This window comes from Rattus norvegicus, chromosome 8, assembly GCF_036323735.1.
Source record: "Rattus norvegicus strain BN/NHsdMcwi chromosome 8, GRCr8, whole genome shotgun sequence".
Lineage (NCBI taxonomy): Eukaryota > Metazoa > Chordata > Mammalia > Rodentia > Muridae > Rattus > Rattus norvegicus.
In genome coordinates this window covers 9,094,059-9,121,632 of record NC_086026.1, presented here as the reverse complement: position 1 = coordinate 9,121,632, position 27,574 = coordinate 9,094,059, and the positions used below count along the sequence as shown (strand labels likewise).

Sequence of the window (27,574 nt, the reverse complement as noted above, 5' to 3'; positions counted from 1 at the left end):
AGACACAATGAGAAGATCAAATCTAAGCATGGTAGGTATAGAAGAGAGTGAAGATTTCCAACTTAAGGGCCAGTAAATATCTTCAACAAAATTATAGAAGAAAATTTCCCTAACCTAAAGAAAGACATGCCCATAAACATACAAGAAGCATAGAGAACGCCAAATAGATTGGACCAAAAAAAAAAATTGCTCTGGTCAAATAAAAGTCAAAACACCAAATGTACAAAACAAAGAATGAATATTAAAAGAAGTAAGGGAAAAGATAAAGTAACACGTAAAGACAGACCTATCAGAATTGTACCAGACTTGTCACCAGAGACAATGAAAGCCATCCTGGAGAGATGTCATACAGACACTAAAGAACACAATTGTCATCCCAGGTTATTATATCCAGCAAAATTCTCAAATAATATAGATGGAAAAACCAAGATATTGCATTATAAAAGCAAATTTATACACTATCTTTCCACATACCCAGCCCTACAAAGGATAACAAAGGGAAAACTCCAACACAAGGAGGTAAGTGAAACCAAAGAAAAAGTAAGAAAGCAAGAAAGTAATCTTCTTGCAACAAACCCAATAGAAGAGAGCCATGCAAACATAATACCAACTCTAACAACAAAAATAAGAGGAAATAACAATCACTATTCTTTAATATTTCTTAATGTCAATGGACACAATTACACATAAAAGACATAGACTAACCAATTGGATACATAAAGAGGACCCAGCATTTTGCTGAATCCACGAAATACACCTCAGTGATGAAGACAGCCACTACCTCAGAATAAAAGGCTGGAAAACAATTTTACAAGAAAATGGTCCCAAGAAACAAGCTGGAATAGCCATTCTAATATCCAATAAAATTGACCTTCAACCAATAGTTATCAAAAAGGATAAGAAAAGATACTTCATATTAATCAAAGGAAAAATCCACCAAGATAAACTGTCAATCCTGAATATTTATGTCCAAATTCAAGGGCACCTACATTCATAAAAAAAACCTTACTAAATCTCAAAGCACACATTGAACCTCAAAACCCCAGTTTCAGCAGTGGACAAATCATGGAAAAAGCAAAGAAACAGAGACACAGAGAAACTAACTGAAGTTATGAACCAAATAGATTTAACAGATATCTGTAGAACATTTCATCCTAAAACAAAGAATATAACTTCTTAGCACCTCAGGTTACTGTCTCCAAAATTAACCACATAATCAGTGACAAAACAGGCTTCAACAGAAACAAGAAGATTGAAATAAGCCAATGCATCCTATCAGATCACCACAGAATAAGGCTGTTCTTCAATAAAAACAAAAAAGACAGAAAGCCCACATACACATGGAAGTTGAACAATGCTCTACTTGATGATAACTTGGTCAAGGAAGAAATAAAGAAATTAGAGTTTTTAGAATTTAATGAAAAATGAAAGCACAACATATACAAACCTATGGGACACAATGGAAGCAGTGCTAAGAGGAAAACTCATATATCTGAGTGTCTCCAAAAGAAAGTAGATAGAATATACACTAGTAGCTTGATAGTACACCTAAAAGCTCTACAGCAAAAAGAAGCAAATATACCCAATAGGAGTAGAAGGCAGGAAACAATCAAACTCAGGTCTGAAATCAACCAAATAGAAACAAAAAGGACCATACAAAGAATTAACAAAATCAGGAGCTGGTTCTTTGAGAAAATCAACAAGATAGATAAACACTTAGCCAGACTAAGGAAAGGCTACAGAGAAAGTATCCAAATTAATAAAATCAGAAATGAAAAGGGAGACATAACAACAGGATCTGAGGAAATTTTAAAAAAAGTCACCAAATCCTACTGCAAAAGCGTATATTCAACAAAATTGGAAATTCTGGATAAGATGGAAATTTTTCTAGACAGATACCAGGTACCAAAATTAAATCAGGAGGAGATAAACCATATAAATGGTCCTATAACTCCTAAAGAAATAAAAGCATTCATTAAAAGTCTCCCAGCTAAAAACAGCCCAGGAACAGACGGGTTTAATGGAGAATTCTGTTGGATCTTCGTAGAAGAAATACCAATACTGTATAAACTATTCCACAAAATGAAACAGAAGGAACACTACCCAATTCCTTCTATGAAGCCACAAAACACTTATATTTAAACCACACAAAGACCCAACAAAAAAATAGAACTTCAGATCAATTTCCCTTATAAATATCGACAGACACAAAAACAAAAAAACTGTAAACTGAATCCAAGAACATACCAAAACCATCATACATCATCATCAAGTAGGTTTCATCTCAGTGATGCAGGGATGGTTCAATATGTAGAAATCCATCAATGTAATCCACTATCTAAACAATGTCAAAGAAAAAGAAACCACATATATATGGCCACCAAACCCAGACAATATTGCTGATGCCAAGAATTGCATGCTGATTGACATGACTGTCTCCAGAGAGGCTCAGTCAGAGCATGACAAATACAGAGGCAAATGCTCACAGCCAACAATTGATCTGAGAACATGATCCCCATTGGAGGAGTTAGAGAAAGGATTGAAGGAGCTGAAGGGGTTTGCATCCCCATAAGAATAATACCAACCAACCAGAGCTCCCAGTGACTAAACCACCATTCAAAGATTACACATGGACAGACCCATGGCTCCAGCTGCATATGTATCAAAAGAATGGCCTGGTTGGGGCACCAATGGGAGGATAAGTCCTTGTTTCGGCCAAGGCTAGACTCCCCAGGGTATGGGAATATTAGGGCATGGAAGTGGAAGGGGGTAGGGAGTTGTGTAGTGGAAAAGGGATAACATTTGAAATATAAATAAAAATATCCAATAAAAAAAGTAAAAAGAAACATAATTCCTCTGGTTTCTATTAAATGCACATTTCCATGAAAATATCCCAGAAATTCTCTTCCCTTAATCAACTTTTATTATTAAAGTAAAAGAATGCATAAGGATTAAGGATCAACAAATGGGACCTCATAAAACTGCAAAGCTTCTATAAAGCAAAGGACACTGTCATTAGGACAAAAGGACAACCAACAGCTTGAGAAAAGATCTTTACCAACCTATATCTTTTTTTTTTTTTTTACCAACCTATATCTTATAGAGGTCTATTTTCCAAAATATACAATGAATTTAAGAAGTTAAACTCCAGAGAGCTAAATAGCCCTACTAGAAAATGGGGTACAGAACTAAGCAAAGAATTCTCAGCTGAGTAATCTAGAATGTCTGAGAGGTTCCTAAAGAAATGGTCCATATCCTTAGTCATCAGGGAAATGAAAATCAAAACAACACTGATATTCCACCTCACAGCAGTCGGTATAGTTAAGATCAAAAACTCAGTTGACAACATATGCTGGTGAGGTTGTGAAGAAAGAGAAACATTCCTCCATTGTTCTTTGGATTGCACACTGTACAATTAGAAAATTAGACATTTCACTACTTGAGGACCTATCCATACCTCTCCTGGGCATATACAAAAGATCCTCAAACATACAACAAAGACACATGTTCCACTCTTTTCATAAATGTGAAAGGAACCCAGATGCCCTTCAACAGAGGAATGGATACAGAAAATGTGGTACATCTACACAATCTATTCTACTCATCTATTAAAAACAATGATTCATGAAATTCATAGGCAAATGGATTGAACTAGAAAATATCACCCTGAATGAGGTAACCCAATCACAAAAAAACACACATGGCATGCACTCATTGATACTATCCCAAAAGCTCAAATGACCCAAGATTCAATCCACAGACGACATGAAACTCAAGAAGGATGACCAAAGTGCAGATGTTCCACTCCTTCTTAAAAAAGGGAACTAAAATATTCATAGGAGGGGATTTGGTGGCAAAGTTTGGAGCAGAGTCTGAAGGAATGTCCATTCACAGCCTGCCACACATGTGGCCCATATATATACAGCCACCAAAACTAGGTAAGATTGATGAAGCTAAGAAGTGCATGCTGATAGTAACCGGACATAGATGTATCTTGAGAGAGACAGCTGGAGCATGTCAAATACAGAGGAGAATGCTAGCAGCAAACCATTTAACTGAGACCTGGACCCCTGTTAGAGGAGTTAAAGAAAGGATTAAAATAGCTCAAGGGGCTTTGCAACCCCATAAGAACAATGCAAATCAATCAGAGCTCCCAAGGGCTAAACCACTACCCAAAGACTATACATGGACTGTCCAGTGGCTCCAGCTGCATACATAGCAGAGGATGGCCTTTTTGGGCACAAATGGAAGGAGAAGCCCTTCATCCTGCCAATGATTTGACCCCCATTATAGGGGAATGTCAGGGGTGGGGTGGGAAGAGGGATGGATGGGAAGGGGAAAACCCTTATAGAAAAGGGGGAGAGGGATGAGATAGGGTTCTTATTTCCGGGAAACTGGGAATGGGAATAACATTTGAAGTGTAAATAAAAATATACAATTTAAAGCAAAGAAAAGAAAGAAACCATAGATGTAAAGCCTTCTCATATGACTCTATCCTTAGTGCTTCCACTGGGACCGAGGAAGCATGCTTCTACCCGTCTTGGATAGCCAATTAGACACTGCTGAGATGAACTGTGCAAGGATATTTGGAACCACAGTTAATTTTTGTACAATAATTATAGTGACTTCGAGCACATGGAATTTCTAAGCCATTCTTGGCATTAAATGTAAACATGTCTGGTAAGGTGCATATTTATATTGACTCCCACTCATCTGAACTGTGTGAACACTAGTTTTAATTCATGGAAGTAGAAGTGCCTGATACTGCATCAGTCAGTACTTGTTTTGGTTTTGACTCCTATTGAAAACAACCAGTCTGTCAAGTAGCAACTTTCATGATGGTAGCACTGTTTTGTGTTGGTTAGTTTTGGACACTGTTAAAGCTGTCGTAATTCCATCTTTATTTTGCATTGTAGACTTATTTGTTCTTTAGGTGTGTTTTTAGTTGTTTTCTCTTTGATATTTAAAGTCTGCAGTAATATCTACTTCAAAGTGTTTCTTTTTGTAAGCTTTGTGGACCAATATGAAAACTGTCAGAGGGATTGAAGTTCAGGTTTATGTCTACGAAAATTTAGATACTAAGGAAGAATTGTGCTATTTATTAATATATTCATTTAGAAGTAACATTTCTTTTTTATAAGACTGTGGGTATAGCTTAGTTTTTTTATTATTTTATTTTCCATCTTTATTAAATTGGTTATTTATTATTTACATTTCAAATGTTATTCCCTTTCCCGGTTTGAAGGTCAATATCCCCCTAACCCCCCATCCCCTTCTATGTGGGTTTTCCCCTTCCTGTCCTCCCACCATTACCGACCTTCCCCCAACAATCCCGTTCACTTGGGGTCCAGCTTTGGCAGGGCCAAGGGCTTCCCCTTCCACTGGTGCCTTTACTAGGTTATTCATTGCTACCTATGAATTGGAGCTCAGGGTCAGTCCATGTATATTCTTTGGGTAGTGGCTTAGTCCCTGGAAGCTCTGGTTGGTTGGCATTGTTATTCATATGGGATCTCAAGCTCCTTCAGCTCTTTCAGTCCTTTCTCTGATTCCTTCAGCAGGAGTCCCGTTCTCAGTTCAGGGGTTTGTTGCTGGCATTCGCCTATGCATTTGATGTATTCTGGCTGGCTGTGTCTCTCAGGAGAGATCTACATCTGGTTCCTGTCGGCCTGCACCTCTTTGCTTCATCCATCTTATCTAGTTTGGTGTCTGTGTATGTATGAGCCACATGTGGGGGCAGGCTCTGAATGGACGTTCCTTCAGTCTCTGTTCTAAACTTGGCCTCCCTATACCCTCCCTCGGGTATTCTTGTTCCCCTTTTAAAGAAGAAATGAAGCATCCACATTTTCGTCATCCTTCTTGAGTTTCATGTGTTCTGTGCATCTTGGGTATTTCGAGCATTAGGGCCAATATCCACTAATTAATGAGTGCATACCAAGTGTGCTTTTCTGTGTTTGCGTTACCTCACTCAGGATGATATTTTCCAGTTCCATCCATTCTCAGATCAATTTTTGTTTGAGTTGAAACTATATTTTTTAAATAGATATTTGGTGTTTTTTAGTAGCCAGAAGATAGTTTTGGAATTTGATTCATTTGATATTTTATTAGATTTGTAGATTATTGGAAGCGAATATATAACAAGTTTTGAAAATTTTTGATAAGCCTATCTTGTATTAGTTATGCACTTTTTAAAATGAATGTTCTAAAGAGAATTTTCTATCTATAAAATACATACTAGAAGTCACTTGGCTTCATAATTCAATATATTAGAAAAAATCAAGAAACATGAGTTGCATGCCTAAGGAAACACACATACATTCAAATAGAACTAATATCCTAACTTCAATTATAATAAATGTATTTTATTATTCAGCTAGACAAATATTCACTCATTTGGGTGGAAAATTCAAATGATTAATAAAACTAAAAGCAAAGCACTAAGGAATCCATAAGCCCCACGTCACAACAGTCTGTTTCAAGAGGTCCTCTGACACAGAGGAGAGGTACTTGTGCTGCATCCACATCATGTGTCACCTTTTATAAAGTATCCCATCAACATTACTTTTAAGTTCTAAGTCATTTTTTGTCCCTATATTTACCAATGGGTTTCACATTTTTCAAACATTTTTAAACACTTTAATAATTTATTGGATGAATAAATGAATTCATGAACAGAAGAATGAATGAAAGGATTTCCTGTCCCAGTCAAAACTATCATTGTCTCCTTCATCTAAATACAAATGCTACTATATTTTTGCCCCTCGAGATATTCATCCAACTTTGAATCATTCATCAATGTAAAGTAAAACTGAGAGGCGATTTTAACAATATGTCCTGAACAAATACAGTATATCCAACTCAGTCTTTATCTAAATACAAATGATACTATATATTTTTGCCACTCTAGACATTGTATATTCATCCACCTTCGAAACATTCATTAATGTTTGTAAAGTAAAACTGAGATGAACTTTTAATAAGATATCTTGAACAAATCCATTATATGCAACCTAAATTTCCCTTGCCAAATTTTGCAATTTGTTAAAAATAAACAAACAAAAACCTTCACCCTAGATATCATAAAATTCTATTTTTAAATTCTCTCAAATATGTTTAGAATATACCAATCAATAGCTCCAAAAAGAAAAAAGAACAGCTTGACAAGAGCCTAATATAATTATTCAGAATTCAAAATTTTACTTAATACTAGGTCAGTACAGTTTAATTGAACCCTTTAATATAAGATAGTATCAGTAGTTTTTTGTGAGACACTACACCCCTGGTGATAGTGTCTGAGCAGGTCCTGAAGACAAATTGCATGAAGATGTTTTTACCTCTGTTTCAATGCAATGTGTACCTGTATTTTCATGGAATGTGCTCTATGATAGGGTGACTGAAGAAGAGAATATTAGAGTCTGTTCTGCAAGTTACTGACCATTCTGCAAGTTATACAGATACCACCCAGAAGTGGCTATAGTAATACCCCTTTCTGCGACAACCTGAAATGACACCAGTGAAAGAACATCTTCACAGTGTGGAGAACTTTGGACAATACATGTGATCATACATTTTGTTTGGAAGGAGAAATGGTCAAATGAGCAATTGTTCAGTGACTCATAGGCTGTAACCAATTGATTGACTGGATGGTCAAGGATTTGTAAAACAAATAATTGGAAAACTGGTGAGAAAGACAACTATTTCTTTGAATCCACAAATAAGGAGCTTCTAGGAGCAGATATGTCTCAACAACAAAAGAATAAATGACATTAAATGTCACATTTTGTAGATTTCTGACAATTTTGAAAACCATCTATATATTTAATCTGGACTGTTGTCCATTAACTACTATTAGCTATTTCTAATAAATTATCTTGAAACCACCCTAACAGTAAACTCAAAGCTATAAATTAGCTATCTGGTCCCTAACTCATATGTTTCATCATCTCAAATCAGTTTATACAACAGTTATAGGACTGGGTCTAAGCCTTGTATTCTTAAATGGGTTGTATAGGCACAATGTCTATATGAGAGTAGCAATATCAATCCCAATTTTATATCAATAAGAAATTTGTACCAAAGAAAACTTTAAATTTGTATTAAATAAATTCTGTACCAATGTAAGAAATTATAACTTTAACTTAGTAACGAATATAAGGATTTCTACCAAATAAGATTAAGGCTGAAAATCAATTCTAGCTAATTTCTCCCTGTTAAATTATAACTGTTTCTAAATTCCCTAGAAAGACAATCTCAGAACAACCTCCTTCAGCCCTCCAAGTCCAGGACATTGGGGAGCCAATGTGGGGCTAGCCATAGAGGTGGAGAGACCACTGGGGACAGAGGGTAGCAGGAAGTAGCAAGGCATGGTGTCTGGTGTCTGGTGCCTGGTGCCCCGCATTATTTTTAACATTTACCACAACACGTGTGTGTGTGTGTGTGTGTGTGTGTGTGTGTTTGTGTGTGTGTATGCACGTAGATGTGTGTGAGCATGTGAGCGTGTGTGTCAATTTCTCAAAATTTCTTTGGAAATTTAAATATTCCTAGCACAAATTGTGTTCAGCATTCTTTTCACCTGCTGTTTATGCACTGTATTCTTCATGAACTGTCTCTTCTATATAGCTGTAAACTGCTGCACAAAGAAAGATAACTACCTTACATGTCTATGAAGACATATTAGGTAATGTTTAACAGAGTAGCTTCCCATAACTCAAGCAAAATATATTTTAAGCCATTTAAAAATATCTGAATAAAAGTATTTTTAAATAAGAAATTTAAAACTTATTAGCACTCAAACATTCCTCTTTAAAAGGGAGTTTCATAAATAGAATTTAATAAAGAATATTTTCCAGACATTTGTCTAAAGTCTTCCACTCTTATAATTTTAACTCAACCAAGTCAAAATCAACTACAGACTAACAAAAGACTTGAACAGATGAAACAAGCTAACTTGGGTACAATAAGTGTATAGGGCCACTGGACTTGCACCATGAAACTATCTGAACAGATTGCTCACACTTCTATTAGAGCTGGACACTGGGACCTGGAACACAACAGAGAGTTTTCAGGATAGATAGTGGGTCGTAGTTCTGCCAGCAGTCTTGACACAGCTAGGGCATATCGAAATGGTTGCTATCAGAATTCATTCTAGACACTCAAGAGACCAAACCTTCTTAGTTTTCAAGTCAAAAGAAGTAAAAATCTTCGGAAGATTTGTTAGTTTTGGGTTCTTTTTTTAGGTAGTCACATAGGCACACCTATAAAATGCATTCTTTATTACAACTTAATTACAAGAAACTCTTTCTGCCCTAATATCACTACCCTGCCTAGGTCCATCTCACTTTCTGCAGTCACCTGTCTAATGTGTTTTAATCTTGCAAGACAAAGAAATACCTTTAATGTTCTTTTGTCTTGCCACATCCTAGTAATCAGGAATCTATATTCTCCACATTCCAAGGTGTTTTTAAATTTGTTCTAAATTAGCTAACAGTAGCATCAAAATAAAACTCAAGCTATGGGCTAGTATCATTTTACAGCATAGAAAACCATGTTTGAATATGTAGTTATATTTGTCACAATACTACAAAAGAATGTTCCCCTCAATAGGTTGATAATTTTTCCTGACTTTGTAGCCAAACAGACATTGTGAAGACTTCTTTATAATACTAAAACCTAATTGAATTCTTCATGCTTAATTAAATATCTGAATCCTTGGTGACTATATTATTGGCAACAGTAGACTCCTTTGTTTTTCTTTTATAATGTGACTACACATAGAAGTATAAACTTAGTAGTCACAGGGCATATAAAATATTCTATGCAACATAATTTTTTTTGGTTATTTTTTTTGGAGCTTGGAACCGAACCCAGGGCCTTGCGCTTCCTAGGCAAGTGCTCCACCACTGAGCTAAATCCCCAACCCCGCAACATAATTTCTTATTTTCAGACATACATAGGGGCATACTACACACATTGCAGTATTATAGGTACTTTTGAAATCATTCTTTTTTTTTTTTTTTATTAACTTGAGTATTTCTTATATACATTTCGAGTGTTATTCCCTTTCCCGGTTTCCGGGCAAACATCCCCCTCCCCCCTCTCCTTCCTTATGGGTATTCCTCTCCCAACCCTCCCCCCATTGCCGCCCTCCCCCCAACAGTCTAGTTCACTGGGGGTTCAGTCTTAGCAGGACCCAGGGCTTCCCCTTCCACTGGTGCTCTTACTAGGATATTCATTACTACCTATGAGGTCAGAGTCCAGGGTCAGTCCATGTATAGTCTTTAGGTACTGGCTTAGTCCCTGGAAGCTCTGGTTGCTTGGCATTGTTGTACATATGGGGTCTCCAGCCCCTTCAAGCTCTTCCAGTTCTTTCTCTGATTCCTTCAACAGGGGTTCTATTCTCAGTTCAGTGGTTTGCTGCTGGCGTTCGCCTCTGTATTTGCTGTATTCTGGCTGTGTCTCTCAGGAGCGATCTAGATCCGGCTCCTGTCGGTCTGCACTTCTTTGCTTCATCCATCTTGTCTAATTGGGTGGCTGTATATGTATGGGCCACATGTGGGGCAGGCTCTGAATGGGTGTTACTTCAGTCTCCGTTTTAATATTTGCCTCTCTCTTCCCTGCCAAGGGTATTCTTGTTCCCCTTTTAAAGAAGGCGTGAAACATTCACATTTTGTTCATCCGTCTTGAGTTTCATTTGTTCTAGGCATCTAGGGTAATTCAAGCATTTGGGCTAATAGCCACTTATCAGTGAGTGCATACCATGTATGTCTTTCTGTGATTGGGTTACCTCACTCAGAATGATATTTTCCAGTTCCAACCATTTGCCTACGAATTTCATAAAGTCGTTGTTTTTGATAGCTGAGTAATATTCCATTGTGTAGATGTACCACATTTTCTGTATGCATTCCTCTGTTGAAGGGCATCTGGGTCCTTTCCAGCTTCTGGCTATTATAAATAAGGTTGCGATGAACATAGTGGAGCACGTGTCTTTTTTATATGTTGGGGCATCTTTTGGGTATATGCCCAAGAGAGGTATAGCTGGATCCTCAGGCAGTTCAATGTCCAATTTTCTGAGGAACCTCCAGACTGATTTCCAGAATGGTTGTACCAGTCTGCAATCCCACCAACAATGGAAGAGTGTTCCTCTTTCTCCACATCCTCGCCAGCATCTGCTGTCACCTGAGTTTTTGATCTTAGCCATTCTCACTGGTGTGAGGTGAAATCTCAGGGTTGTTTTGATTTGCATTTCCCTTATGACTAAAGATGTTGAACATTTCTTTAGGTGTTTCTCAGCCATTCGGCATTTCTCAGCTGTGAGTTGTTTGTTTAGCTCTGAACCCCATTTTTTAATAGGGTTATTTGTTTCCCTGCGGTCTAACTTCTTGAGTTCTTTGTATATTTTGGATATAAGGCCTCTATCTGTTGTAGGATTGCTAAAGATCTTTTCCCAATCTGTTGGTTTCCGTTTTGTCCTAACCACAGTGTCCTTTGCATTACAGAAGCTTTGCAGTTTTATGAGATCCCATTTGTTGATTCTTGATCTTAGAGCATAAGCCATTGGTGTTTTGTTCAGGAAATTTTTTCCAGTGCCCATGTGTTCCAGATGCTTCCCTAGTTTTTCTTCTATTAGTTTGAGTGTGTCTGGTTTGATGTGGAGGTCCTTGATCCACTTGGACTTAAGCTTTGTACAGGGTGATAAGCATGGATCGATCTGCATTTTGAAATCATTCTTAGAGCCAATGAGGATTTGGATTTTTCTATGTCTACCTTGTCTGTTGTTCTAACAATTGCAGACTTTCACAATGCTATGTGTATGGAGGAGCCGATCAATAAATCTTTATGTAGTAAGTATGCAAGTAAGCCTTGGATAAATGTATAATTATTTATACAGAAAAAAAATCACAGATTTCTTTTTAGAATACAGAAAAGTCAAGTTTCAGAAAGTCTGGTCTGTTGAAACGAGGTACAAAGTGTCCTATCAATCATGCCCCCTAAATCTTCCAAGAATTTATTTCTTCACCTGTACCCACTGTTATTTTAATCTGAGTTAGTTTGTTTTTTTCCTGCATTCCTACCTTTAATATCTCTAGATTTTTCTCCTTCAGATCTCCAGGATACAGCTTCAGATGGTTCTTTCTACAACATTCTTCAGCACAGGTTTCTTTTCTTTGGTAGACTAAATAAATAATCATCCACATGCTTTTGCAAGAAATTCATTTCTTAAAAGTCCAAACCCTCACAGATATCAGGGCCTATCTGATGTTCCTCCCATCATTATAGCCTGCTATTTTTAATGAACCATGTGCCTTGTTTTCTAATTTACCAAGAGGGTTCATATTTCTTAGCTCTTTTATATACTATGACTTTTGATTCTATTTTCCTCTCTATTTTATCAAACTCTTCATAGTTCCTGGCTCAGTCTATTAACCTTCAGGAGGCACCTCCTATGTCCTCTAGTAAAAGTTTTCCTGACTTAATGTTTCTCTACTCCCAGCATTGTCTTGTCATAGACTATCATCCTCTGTTATTTGACTCTGTGTGTGTGTGTATGTGTGTGTGTGTGTGTGTGTGTGTGTGTGTGTGTGTGTATTTAAACAGGGTATAGTTTGTAGGCAGTGGTAGACTCAGCAATTCTGTTGAAAAATAATAGGGGAGGAACTTATCTGGAAATTCGAAAAAGCCCCTGAGGAAATCTAAATCTACATCACCACAACCTGAAATATTTTGACCAAAGAAAATCTTGTGCCCAGGGGTTATTAAGAGGAGAGGAAGTGGGTTGTAAAGTAAATAAATAAATTTAATAAAAGGATTATATTTAAACTATATTGGGCAGATATTTCATTTATTTTTCTATTATGCTCTTGCATAATATGAATTATCAGTATCATAAGCTATTGTCTTTATAAAGGAAAGATACATCAAAATCATTATCCTTTAAATTGTTAAAGGACAGCTTGACTCCATTTTTCTTTTTAGTTAACCAAAGTTATACTTTGATCTACTTTGATCATGTCCTTAGCTAGAGATCAGCTTGGCTATTTGCTTAGGTTTGTTCTTCTTCAATTTTTTTGGGAATTACACAATGTGAATTATTTCCTTTGTTCAGAAAATTGACTGACTGTGCAATATTTCATGGTATGTTAACTGTCTGACCACAAAATCATAACATGTCTGACCACAAAACCATAACATGTCTTACCGTAAACCCATAACATGTACCTTTTGCATGATCATAAAATAACTGTAAAATTCTATTCTTTTAATCACTTGCTCATTGTCATGAGAATGCCTTTTTTGTTTCTAGGCTGGGCTACTTTTATTCTCCTATTTCTTAGAAGAGTATAAGTCTGGCTAAGGCATAAAATTATTATTTTTTGTGTCTTATAACAAGAGCAACAACAAAAAGAATGAGATAGCATCCAATCATGAAAACAGATCACTGGTTCTTAAATTGTGGGTCATGAACCTTATACAGGGGTTGTCTGAGAGCATTAGAAAGTACAGATACTTGTACTACTATTCATAACAGTAGCAAAATTACAATTATGAAGTATCAATGGAAAAAATTTTATGGCTGAGGTCACCACAGCATGAAGAATTCTATTCAAGTGTCACAACATTAGGAAGGTTGAAAACTGATATAGACAGTGAACAAGAATTTAAGCTCACTGACAAATTCTCAAGCTAAGCACGGTTATGTGAAACATTTACTATGTATAATTACTTTCAGCTACTCTTAAATAGTTAAAACTGAAAGTGTTAATTTTATGATTACCAAAAATCAATAATATTGCATTTATTTATTTGTTTCTTAAAAATGTATTCAATATGCATTCACTTTGAGAAGTAAATGTGAATAATATCTGTGGACCAATATAAATATTCTTTAAATATTGAACAAATGAATCAATCAAATGTTTGGAGTACAATCACACTAATTTCATGATACTTATTCCCTTTACTACTTTACATAAAAAACAATACTGTGATTTTTATTCACAGTAAATTTGACCAATTTGCTTATTCATAAAATATTTATGGAGTTACTAATATGACAGGGTAAACACTGCAATATTCCATCTTTTATTCTTTCAGCTTTAACTGGAATTTGATCTCTTTGATGAGAAATCTTACAGGGAATTACCTAACTCTGTATTCTACGAACTCAAGGTTAAGATTCCAGAGATAACTTATTTTAACTTTTGTTAAATTACTTCCTTATGGGAAATTATGCAGTACTTGCCTGCAACTACAGAACAAGATGGCAGGGGGAAAAAAAGGCAGGATGTGGTTTCTTCCTTCAAAAACCCAAAACAATGGACACCTGGTGAAACACTTAGGACCCAAATACCTAGGTGTAGACTCATCCAACTAGATTAAACTTTATAGTTTTTTATAGACTTTTTATAGGCTATCAACTGTGTCTCTGTGGTCATCTCTCGTGGGATCCTTCTAACAATAATATATGCTAATGCTGTTCTAGGTTTTGGTGGCACCGAATAGGTTAGTGTTTAGAGTGATCGGAGTGCACTTAGTAGCTAAGAAAAACCCCACTCTGCCACAAAGTTATGTGTTTGTTTAAAAACAAAAAGTTATGTTGTTCTTGAAATGTAGATAGAAGTGTGGCTCCCCCATTCCTAGGAGTTGGAGTTGAAAGAAGGAATTGTGATTTTCTTTTTTTCTTTTTTTTTTTTTGTCCACAAAATGTAAACCAATTGATTCTTCTTAATTTCAGAAGACATTTCCTGTCTTTATAGTGTTTCTGGCCTCTTTGTGTAAAAACTGAATGACAGAGTTTTATTTATATACTTGTGGGTTGAGTGTACGACTCTGAAATGAAACAGAGAGGGATATTTAATAGATTTTTACATTTGTCAAAGGGACTTGTGCCTTAGCTATGAAACACAATAACTAGAGTGAGGTTGCTTGAATAAAAATAGCCTTGGTAGAGCCATAGGGAGTGGCACTAATAGAGGTGTGGTGTTGTTGCATTATCTGTGGCATTGGGGGAGGTATATCTTTGCATAGAGAATTTGAGTTTTCAAATGATCAAGCAGGGCCCAGTGTCACTCAATCTTCCTAATGCCTGCCCATCCAGATATAGAACTCTCAGCTACTTCTCTAGCACCATGTCTACTTCCATGCTGCCAAGCTTCGCAACATGAAGATATTCAGACAAACCTCTAAACAATAAGCCAGCCCCAATTAAATGTTTTGTTTTATAAGAGTTGCAGTGGTTACCATTTGTACCTCTTCACAGCTCTATAAAACATGACTAATACCCTGAAAAGAATTGCCCTTTTTTTTAATTTAGGAAAGTTTAATTACTAGTCACTCCTTACAAGGATACCAGAAAGCTTTCATTTTGAAAAAAAACAAAAACAAAAACAAAAACAAAACAAAAACAGACAAGGAAAAGAGGCACCTTCAAAGAAAAGCAAACAAAAAAATGCTCTGTTTGCAAATGAAAGAAAGGTGTTTTACCTGCCAATGTTGTCACAGTTAAATATGCAAGATAGGAGGAGGGAAAACAGCTTGATAGCTCCAAGATTTGTAATAATTTCCCCTCCATTTGTCCTTTGAAATCCAGAAGAGGGATTTCTTTTGAGTCCTTTTTCGTCCATTTTCTCTAGACAGTTTTGTCAGTTCCCCCTCAGTCACGCCTGCACCCGGAGGCTGTACATCAATTTATTCAAGGATCATTTAAGACTTTAATTAGTTTTTTTCCTGCTTTCCATTCTGTTTGTAGTCTTCCTCAGTCTGTATACATTTTTAATTCCCAAAAGGTACCTTTCTAGGAAGATTAAATAAATATTTCAAGTATACTTTGTACATTCCAGAGCTAAAGCAAAATATTATCGAATTGCAAAGGAAAAGAACTTCAATGGCAAAAACACCACCCTGTTTCAATTAATATATCCCATTTCAATTCAGATTTTACATGTCACATAATTAAAATTAGTTTTTAAGATATGGCTGTCCACATGATCAGTTGGTTTGTTCTGAAGAAATAGAGTGTTTAGTGACTTTCCATGGGATTGCAGTTAAGAACTAAGCCCTGCCAATGTCTCCCATGCTTCCCACAGCACATTCAGACAATAGCAGAAAGTTGTTCACAGGAAGACAACACAGAAATGCTACTGCTGAAAATGCAATGTGTGTGTGGCAAGATTGGACTTGGAAAAAACAAAACAAAAAAACAAACCAAGAATAGTATATTCCTCTTTGGAATGGAAAATTTGTTTCATAAAGCCATCAAGAGATGAAAACAGATAACTTATTTATATCTACAAGGCATGGAAGCAGAAATCATGTTGTGCGAACTTTTTACATTATACCTATTTATCTATTTATGTGTATATTTGCTTGCATTCATGTTATACTGCACATGTGGAGGTCAGAGGACCTGTGCAGCACTCAATTATTTTCTTCTAGCTTGTAAAGTTAGGGATTTAAATCAAGTTTTTGGCATGTCAGTAGGTACCCTTACCCTCTAAGTCATCTTACTAGTCTAGAAGTCACTTCTTTCTGTAGATAATAAAATTCACATATTTTTGTTCTTTGACAATTTAATACATGTATATAGTGTCTGTTGGTTACACTCTTCTTCTCACCCTCTCTTATTACTCCCTTACCTGTTCTGTTTACCTCCATCATCCCTACCAGTCCCTTTCCTACATGACTTCTTAATTGAAGAAAATAATAATTAAGATCAATATACACTTAAAAACATATTGAAAGAAAATATCAACTTATTGAAAACATCATTACTTTCCCTGATAAGTTCATTTGGTACAAAATTACCTCTGGAGATCTAGCTCCTGGAGAGAAGTAGCATGAGACAGAAATTAGGAACTTGGCCTTGTCACAGACTACTGCAATGTAAGACTGATTATTCTGTTACAACTCTGAAATGGTTTCTGTTACAGTTATTTCCCAATGAAGTAGTTTATAGACTGCCAAGCATATTTCCAAGAAAGCTCTCCAAAAAATGAATATTTCTATTTATTTATTTATTTATTCATTTTTATTTACTTATTTATTTTAGACATGAAGTATGTTTATTAGGAAGAACACTCACAAATGGTTCCCATAAACACTTAGCCTATGCTGGAACACAAAGGCATATCACAACAGAGTCTAGAGTCCATTAGGTTTTGCTTACTTACATCAGCAAAGAATTTTCTTGGCAGTTAATTTTCAGGGCACAAAAACTACATCTATGGCACCAACATGGAATTTAAAAACAAGTTGGATTTTAAAGTGACCCCAATGCAAAAAAATGAAAGAACTATCAAACAGGTCTCTGAAGCAGTCTAGGATGCTATGATACAGACCTGACCACATACCTCCCCGGGCTCTCAGCACTGATGGTGCTACCTACAGGCCTCTGCTCATTTCCCATAAACATCCCAAAACAACAAAGAAATGCTATGTAAGAGACAAACAGAACTGGTCATCTCATACCACAAACAGGCATGCCGAAAACACAGGGCCAGATGCGGCACACAGTTTAGTGATGTTCCAAGAGGGCAATCCCAGGCACTGAGATACAGCTTAGGAAAAAATATGCTGGAGTAAACGGGTCTTCCCATCTGTGGTTGTCACTTGGATTAGACTTCCTGAGTTTGGCCATTTGTTCCCAGTGATCCAGTCATGGAAGGTCTCCACCAGGACCTCTAAGTGTGTCCAGGAGCTGAAGTCTGCCTTGGGCATTGATTTCTTGTCCATCGGAGTATCCAGGGTAATGGGGAGCACAGCAATGGTGGTAGCCCCGGGTGTCATGCCACTTTTCTTCCCTGCAAGGTTCTGGCAAGGCTGATGGATGGCTCTCTTAGCCATGACATAGATGATCATCCCAGGAGTCCTAACCAAGGCAGCTTTGCCCCCAGCCAGGGTCGAGAGACCTTCTTCCTTCAGGTGCTTTGTAACCAAGTGTCAACATACTCTATTTCTATAACAGGTCACAGCTTTTAAAGGGTAACTTGGATTTGGCCTTGTCCCAGCCCATCCTCCAGTCACACAGAGAATCGCATCCACCTTCTGGTCACCTAGAAGCTTTCCAACTTCAGCAGTGACCTGGTCAGCCTGTTCCATGAATGAATCTGTTGTCTTAACAACCACACTGGCACTGGCCTCTTTGTTCTCCATCACATCGATGCTGGCAACTCACCAGTTGTGGGCTGGAAGGCCCACAGGCAGCAGAAGCCCAGAGTGTGGGTGCCATCATACACCAGCACCTGGTGCCTGAACATGCCATCCAGCTCCTGACAGGCTTCCATGGTACTGAACACCAAGGTCAAATGCACTCCATGCTCACAGCTCCACTGTGAGGAACTCTTATAAATCAATTTTTAAAACCGATGTCTTTAAACTCAAAACTTTAGTGGATTTAGAAGGTCTGGATAGAGATTACATTTAGGGTACTATTTTTTGTAACTATAAAATGATTTTTTGAAACTGCTCCCTGCATCCAAATCCTGTGTGAGGGAGAGCTAGACCTTCAGAGGGGCAGACACTCTTGCAAAACCAGAGGAGACTACTCTCTGCCCACAATCCTGACTCAAGAGGAAAATGTGTTGTGCCAACTGTGCCCCCTGTACACAGGGACCTAGGAGAAGTAGGGGTAGGCCCTTCTGGTTCCCGCTCACAGGGACAGCTGAAAGCCAGAAGACAGGAATGGCTACTTGATTGAGAGTAGAACACTCTGTTCCCATAACTGGCTGAAAGGAAATAGGAAAAGAGGTCTACAGCACTCCTGAAGCATAGGCCTACAGGACAGTCAAGCCACTGTCAGAAACCGCAAGACCAGGTAACACGAGAAACAACCTGATGTCAAGAGGCATCAACAGATACAGGAAGATCGAAATAATCGCATGCATCCTGTGATACCACCACGGGTTAAGGCTGTTCTTCAATAACAATAAGGAAAGAACGCCCACATATATATGCAAGTTGAACAATGTTCTATTCTTTTTTTTTTTTTTTTGGTTCTTTTTTTTTTCGGAGCTGGGGACCGAACCCAGGGCCTTGCACTTCCTAGGTAAGCGCTCTACCACTGAGCTAAATCCCCAGCCCCCCAACAATTGTTCTATTCAATGATAACCTGGCCAAGGAAGAAATAAAGAAATAAATTAAAGACTTCTTAGAATTTAATGAAAATGAAGGTACAACATACCCAAACTTATGGGACACAATGAAAGCTGTGCTAAGAGGAAAACTCATATCTCTGAATGCCTGCAGAAACAAGAGAGAGCATATCAGCAGCTTGACAAAACACCTAAAAGCTCTAGAACAAAAAGAAGCAAATTCAACCACGAGGAGTAAAAGGCAGAAAATAATCAAACTCAGAGCTGAATTAACCAAGTAGAAACAAAAAGACTATATAAAGAATCAACACAAACAAAAACTGGTTGTTTGAGAAAATCAACAAGATAGATCAACCTTTAGCCAGACTAAGCAGGGGGCACAAAGAGTGTGTCCAAATTAACAAAATCAGAAAGGAGAAGTGAGACATAACAACAGAAAAAGAGGAAATTAAAAAATCATCAGATCCTATTACAAAAGCCTATATTCAAAACAACTTGAAAATCAGAAGGAAATGGACAACTTCCTAGACAAATACCAGGTACCAAAGTTAAATCAGAAAGAAAGAAACCATTTAAACAACCCTGTAACTCTGAAAGAAATAGAAACAGTCAGTAAAAGTCTCCCAAACAAAAAGAACCCAGGTCTGGAAGGGTTCAGTGCAGAATTCTATCAGACCTGCATAGAAGACTTCATACCAATACTTTCCAAACTATTCCACAAAATTGAAACAGATAGAGCACTACCAAATTCCTTCTATGAAGCCACAATTATTACTCTTATACCGAAATCACTTAAAGATCCAACAAAGAAAGAGAACTTCAGAGCAATTTCCCTTATGAATATTGATGCAAACCTATTCAATAAAATTCTGGCAAACAGAATCCAAGAGCACATCAAAATAATCAGCCATCATGATCATGTAGGCTTCATCCCATGGATGCAGGGGTGGTTTAATATATGGAAAACCATCAATGTAATCCACTATATAAACAAACTGAAAGATAAAAATCACATGATCATTTCATTAGATGCTGAGAAAGCATTTGACAAAATTCAACACCCCTTCTTGATAAAAGTCCTGGAAAGAACAGGAATTCAAGGCTCATACCTAAGCATAGCAAAAGCCATATGTAGCAAACTGGTAGCTAACATTAAACTAAATGGAGAGAACCTTGAAACAATCCCTCTAAAATCAGGGACTAGACAAGGCTGCCCCTCTCTCCCTACTTATTCAATATAGTTTTTGATTTCTAGCCAGGGAAATCAGACAACAAAAGGAGATCAAAGGTATAGACATATGAAAGGAAGAAGTCAAAATATCACTATTTACAGATGATATGATAGTATATTTAAGTGATCCCAAAAGTTCCACCAGAGAACTACTAAACCTGATAATCACCTTCAGCAAACAGGCTGGGTATAAAATTAATTCAAATAAAGCCTTCCCCTACATAAAAAAGAAACAAGCCGAGAAACAAATTAGGGAAATGACACCCTTTATAACAGTCCCAAATAATATAAAATACCTCGGTGTGATATTAACCAAGCAAGTGAATGATCTGTATGACAAGAACTTCAAGTATCTGAAGAAAGAAATTGAAGAACTCAGAAGATGGATAGATCTCCCATGCTCATGGATTGGCAGGTTTGATATAGTAAAAATGCCATTTTACCAAAAGTGATCTACAGATTCAATGCAATCGCCATCAAAATACCAATTCAATTCTTCAGAGAGTTAGACAGAACAATTTTCAAATTCATCTGGAATAACAAAAAACCCAAGATAGCTAATACTATCCTCAACAATAGAAGGACTTCTGGTGGAATCACTATCCCTGAACTCAAGTAGTATTACAGAGCAATAGTGATAAAAACTGTACAGTATTTGTACAGAGACATGCAGACAGACTGGTGGAATAGAAGTGAAGACCCAGAAAAGAACCCACACACCTATGGCCACTCGATTTTTGACAAAGGAGCCAAAACCATCCAATGGAAGAAGGATAGCATTTTCAGCAAATGGTGCTGTTTCAACTCAAGGTCAGCATATAGAAGAATGCAGATCAATCCCATCTTATCTCCCTGTACAAAGCTTAAGTCCACGTGGATCAAGGACCTCCACATCAAACCAGATACACTCAAACTAATAGAAGAAAATATGGTGAAGAGTCTCGAACACATGAGCACTGGAGAAAATTTCCTGAAAAAAACACCAATGGCTTATTCTCTAAGATCAAGAATTGACAAATGTGATCTCATAAAACAACAAAGATACTGAAGCAAAGGACACTGTTGTTAGGACAAGTCAGCAACCAACAGATTGGGAAAAGATCTTTACCAGTCCTACAACTGATAGAGGGCTCATATCTAAAATATACAAAGAACTCACAAAGTTAGATGGCAGGGAGACAAATAACCCTATTAAAAATGGGGTTCAGAGCAAAAAAAGAATTCACACCTGAGGAATTCCATATGGCTGAGAAGCACATAAAAAATGTTCAACATCTTTAGTCATAAGGGAAATGCATATCAAAACAACCTTGAAATTCCACCTCACACCAGTCAGAATGGCTAAAATCAAATACTCCGGTGACAGCAGATGGTGGGCAAGATGTGGAGAAAGAGGAATAGTCCTCGATTGTTGGTGGGATCGCAGGTTGGTACAACCATTCTGGAAATCAGTCTGGAGGATCCTCAGAAAATTGGACATTGAACTACCTTATGATCCATCTATACCTCTCTTGGGAATATACCCAAAAGATTCTACAACATACAACAAAGACACAAGCTCCACTATGTTCATAACAGCCTCATTTATAATAGTCAGAAGCTGGAAAGAACCCAGAGTCCCTTCAACAGGTTAATGGATACAGAAAGTATAGTACATCTACACAATGGAATACTACTCTGCTATCAAAACAATGACTTTATGAAATTCATACGCAAATGGATGGAACTGGAAATTATCATTCTGAGTGAGGTAACCCAATCACAGTAAAACACACGTGGTATGCAATCATTGGTAAATGGATATTAGTCCAAATGCTCGAATTACCCTAGATGCACAGAACACATGAAACTCACGAATAATGGCAAAAATGTGAATGCTTCACTCCTTCTTTTTTTTTTTTTTGTTTTTGTTTTTGTTTTTTTTTTTGTTTTTTTTTTATTAACTTGAGTATTTCTTATATACATTTCAAGTGTTATTCCCTTTCCCGGTTTCCGGGCAAACATCCCCCTCCCCCCTCCCTTTCCTTATGGGTGTTCCCCTCCCAACCCTCCCCCCATTGCCGCCCTCCCCCCATAGTCTAGTTCACTGGGGGTTCAGTCTTAGCAGGACCCAGGGCTTCCCCTTCCACTGGTGCTCTTACTAGGATATTCATTGCTACCTATGGGGTCAGAGTCCAGGGTCAGTCCATGTACAGTCTTTAGGTAGTGGCTTAGTCCCTGGAAGCTCTGGTTGCTTGACATTGTTGTACGTATGGGGTCTCGAGCCCCTTCAAGCTCTTCCAGTTCTTTCTCTGATTCCTTCAACGGGGGACCTATTCTCAGTTCAGTGGTTTGCTGCTGGCATTCGCCTCTGTATTTGCTGTATTCTGGCTGTGTCTCTCAGGAGCGATCTACATCCGGTTCCTTTAGGCCTGCACTTCTTTGCTTCATCCATCTTCTCTAATTGGGTGGCTGTATATGTATGGGTCATATGTGGGGCAGGCTCTGAATGGGTGTTCCTTCAGTCTCTGTTTTAATCTTTGCCTCTCCCTTCCCTGCCAAGGGTATTCTTTTTCCTCATTTAAAGAAGGAGTGAAGCATTCACATTTTGATCATCCGTCTTGAGTTTCATTTGTTCTAGGCATCTAGGGTAATTCAAGCATTTGGGCTAATAGCCACTTATCAATGAGTGCATACCATGTATGTCTTTCTGTGAATGGGTTAGCTCACTCAGGATGATATTTTCCAGTTCCAACCATTTGCCTACAAATTTCATAAACTCGTTGTTTTTGATAGCTGAGTAATATTCCATTGTGTAGATGTACCACATTTTCTGTATCCATTCCTCTGTTGAAGGGCATCTGGGTTCTTTCCAGTTTCTGGCTATTATAACACATGAAACTCACGAATAATGGCAAAAATGTGAATGCTTCACTCCTTCTTTAAAAGGGGAACAAGAATACCCTTGAGAGGGAATAGGGAGGCAAAGTTTAGAACAGAGGCAGAAGGAACACCCATTTACAGCCTGTCCCACATGCGGCCTATACATATATAGCCACCAAACTAGATAAGATGGATGAAGCATAGAAGTTTAGGCTGACAGGAACAGGATGTTGATCTTTCCTGAGAGTTCTAGCCAGAATATGGCAAATACATAGGCGAATGCCAGTAGCAAACTACTGAACTGACTAAGGGACCCTTGATGAAGGAATCAGAGAAAGGACTGAAAGAGTTTGAAGGGGCTTGAAAGTCCATATGAACAACAATGCCAACCAAACAGAGCTTCCAGGGACTAAGCCACTACCCAAAGACTATACATGGACTGACCCTGTTCTCCAACTGCATAGGTAGCAATGAGTAGCCTATTAAGGGCACCAGTGGAAGGGGAAGCCCTTGGTCTTGCCAAGTCTGAATCCTCAGTGAACGGGGTTGTTGTGGGGAGGGCGGTAATGGGAGCAGGATCCGGAGGGGAACACCCATATAGAAGGGGATTGGGAGGGGTTAGGGTGATGTTTGCCTGGAAACGCGGAAAGGTAATAACAATTGAAATGTAAATAAGAAATACCCAATTTAATAAAGATGGAGAAAAAAAAAGGAGACTCATTTAATAAGCTCTTTCTTGTCATCAGTATTTATGGAAATTCTTTTAAAAATAGAAAGCTGATGTAATTTCTACCTGCTGTCTGCTCAAATTGATTGTGTCATGGCCCTCTTTCATGGTCAAAAGGAATGATGATTCACACTGCTTAGAGCCTCCTATGGATCTTACTACGTCATATTACATTCTTGCTTACTTGAAAGTAGTTGAATGACTCAAAGCAGAAAGCACAGGTGCTCTAACTTGAGTGTCCTTTCTGTGTAGTGATGTTCAATAGAAACAATATAGGGCTGAGATGTAAGAAAATCTTACTTAACATAATACATATAAACCGTTACCTTTTTCTGTAAATATGTAAAATTTAAAAATGACTTCTAAATATATTTCTTAGAAAATCTGAAAGCTGGTATATAGTTTCCTTTTACAGAGATAGTCATATCTAAGGTGTTTGAAAGCATAATTATTTCTATATTAGACAGAAACTCCATTACGCTCACAGAAGCTAATCTCAAACTTTTATGAATGAAAATTGTATGAGGGCAGAAACACTATCAGATAGATGTGTCATTATTACCTATCATGTGGAAAGGAAAGAAGAAAAAAAATTGAAATATATTTTTGGAGAGTTGGTTCCAATGACCCATGAACAACAACCAAAAAAGAGAGCTGAGAAATGGAGAATCTGAAGAAAAGTGGGATGTACCATTGTCATAATTATTTTGGTAGAAACAAATTCAGTGTTTGTAAGAAAAGCAGGGTGCTTCTATCTCATAGGCACTTAGGGAGAAATATATAATAGTGGTAATGATGAACGCAGAGATAATCTATCATCATTCCTCAGACCCAAACAAATGCCATGAACATGATTAAGTTTCACTGTTAAATAAAATGTCACATTCAAAGACTGCATCTATTTAGTTCTTATTCTAGATGACTGCTTCCTGACACATGTAGGTAAAGAGACAAAACTGAACAAGGTGGTACTATTTGCATATATAAACAGTTACTTGTGTTTCTTTTCTCAGACAATAGATTTTTTCATTTGATGAAAAGAAATGATTCCTCTCTAACTATGCAATTGTCTTCACTAGGGTTTCTTTGGTGTGAAGAGACATCATGACCAAGGTAACTCATTAAAAAAATAGAAAAAAACCAAAAACAACAGCAGCAACAATAAAGCCCCACATACAAAACCACAAACAAAACAAAAAGCATTTAATTATAGTTTTAAAGATTAGTCCATTATTACCATGGTGGGAAGCATGTCAGTATCTAAGCAGAAAGTTCTACACCTTGATCCACAGGCAGCACAGAGGAGACTGTGTGCCACATTTGGCACACCTTGAACATATATGACCTCAAAGCCTTCCTTCACCGGAACAGACTTCCTCTAACAAGACCATACCTACTCCAATAGGGCCACAAAACTTAATAGTGCCACTCCCTATGGCCAAGCTTGAGTCTATGTGAACCATGCCAGTATGTGTTTTTGTTTTGTTTTGTTTTGTTCTGTTTTGTTTTGTTTTTAGGGTATGGTGATCTTCTGAAGGCTTGTTTAATGAAGCATCAATTTTGTTTTGACTTGATACCTGTCTGTTGTAGAATTTATTTAATCCTGTCTCAGGGTTACTATCTTGCCTTGACCTTTTAGCTCCTGGATAAAGTACCCACACACCTTTTATGTTTACTATAAGTCTTAAATAAGAGCTGGGCAGATAGATACCTATCCACTATGCTATTAGAATGTACTCTTCTATTGATAATCCGGAATTAATTCTTAGTACGTTTCATCTCAGCTACTATTAACACCAATTGGCCAGCCCTCAGGGCCACATTTTTTTATGCCTCCTCTAACACACGGTGGCATCTCCTTCCTACTTCCTTCTTTTTTCTCTTATGGTTCTCCTCCAAGTCCAAGCCTGGATAACCTAAACCACATTTATGTATCTTCTATCCAACTATTGGCGGTTGACACCTTTATTTACCAATCAGAAATAACTTAGGGGCACGGTGATATAGCTTTTTCATGTGGACATTCTTATCTCTGGGGTTTGATTAATTAACTAATTAATTAATCTTGATTAAGATTGATTAATCTTGAGGAACAAATATTAGCATTAGAATGCAAGCAGCATCAGGGTAACTCATTACACTTCTCTTTTAATCTATGATTTTTTTCTAGGTTTTAATATTAAGAAAACATAAATAAAAGGAAAACCATGTATTATTTGGCCCATGATAGATTTCTGAGAGAGATTTGTATTTTTTCTGGTATCTGACCTAACCAAATAATAAGGTATAACAATTTACAGTCACATGTATTTGTCAAATCTGCTATCAAAAACAAGTTCCTTTGTGTAGTTATGTGTATCTCTACTGACCTGTCTCCCTTTTCTCATCACCATTTTTAGTATCACTTACATTCAGAATTTCACCTGCTCCTAAGATGACCCAAGAATTGATTCACCTGTTCTAAACTCTTTCCTACAATTTTCTGACCCACAATGCCACCAGAATTGATTATTTCCTGCTTAACAAAAAGCCATGACCGAAATATTCTCTTTTGTGCTTTGTACCCAGCACCTGCTATCAATCACATTACTGAAGAGCCTCCAATTTGTTCTGTATAAATAATAAATTGATGTTTTTTTTTTTTGGTTTGTTTTCAAAACTGCGGAATTAAAATTTGTCTTCATTCAGGTTGTATATATCAAGCACATACTAATTGTGTACTCATTCTCCCACATATTTATGCTCTCATCTCATCACTTCTATAAACTCATTTAAATAAGGTAAAATCATTAATTTAAAATTTTTTGAGTTATGTATAAAATACAGCACATTCCAGACATACATTGGGAAATGTAAATCTAAGACAGTATACATAAGCCATACTCATTACACTCATGTTAAAATGAATTATATTTATGAATTTATTTATAGTTGGGTGCAAAATATCAAAGTTTAACAACACAGACAAGAAAACAAACCTTTGAGGGGTCATTAGCTCATGAATCTACCCTAACAATAGATGAATCATGTTCTAATTTGGAAACTTGGATTAAAACTGAAGTAACAAGATTATATATGCTAATATATATTATCTCTAAATTGCAAATATTAACTACTTATTACTAGATTAAGGAAAAGAAATAATTTCCTGCCAATCAGAATTGCAAACGTCACTGGGAACAAAGAAAATGAATATGTGTCTAAAATTTCCACTATGCAAATATATTTCTGTGTGCTCACTAAACAGAATGTTTTTCAAATTATCAGTTGTCATTTTGAAGAACTCAGCTTTGATATATGATCCTCACCTATATAATTTGGGCTTTCCATGTCTTAGGTATTTTAAAATTATTTTAATTACATTCATTTATTTACATTCACGTGTGCTCCATGACACACATGTGGAGTCAAAAGATAATTTCCTTGAGGAAGTTCTTTCCTTCTAGCATCTCCATCCCAGGGATCAAACTTAGATTGTCAGACTTGGCAGAAAACACCTTAACCTAGCAAACCATCCTGTCAGTTTTATTTCCTGAGATATTTTTGGAAGACACACTTATGAAAAATAATGAGCTGCCAAGATTCTTTATTAAGGGTTATAATAAGCTTATTTTAGGGCTGTTGGGAGAACAATATAGAAACCACATTAAATAAAATGATCTTGCAAGGATT

General features: G+C 37.0%; 1 protein-coding gene and 1 pseudogene across 7 annotated transcripts in view; both read right to left on the bottom strand.

Moving 5' to 3' along the window:
- Gucy1a2 (guanylate cyclase 1 soluble subunit alpha 2) overlaps window positions 1–27,574 on the bottom strand; it is a 389,111-nt gene that overhangs the window by 52,690 nt on the left and 308,847 nt on the right.
- Window positions 10,708–22,317, bottom strand: Qdpr-ps1 (quinoid dihydropteridine reductase, pseudogene 1; annotated as a pseudogene). Its single transcript, XR_593744.4, has one exon. The product of XR_593744.4 is annotated as a quinoid dihydropteridine reductase, pseudogene 1 (transcript).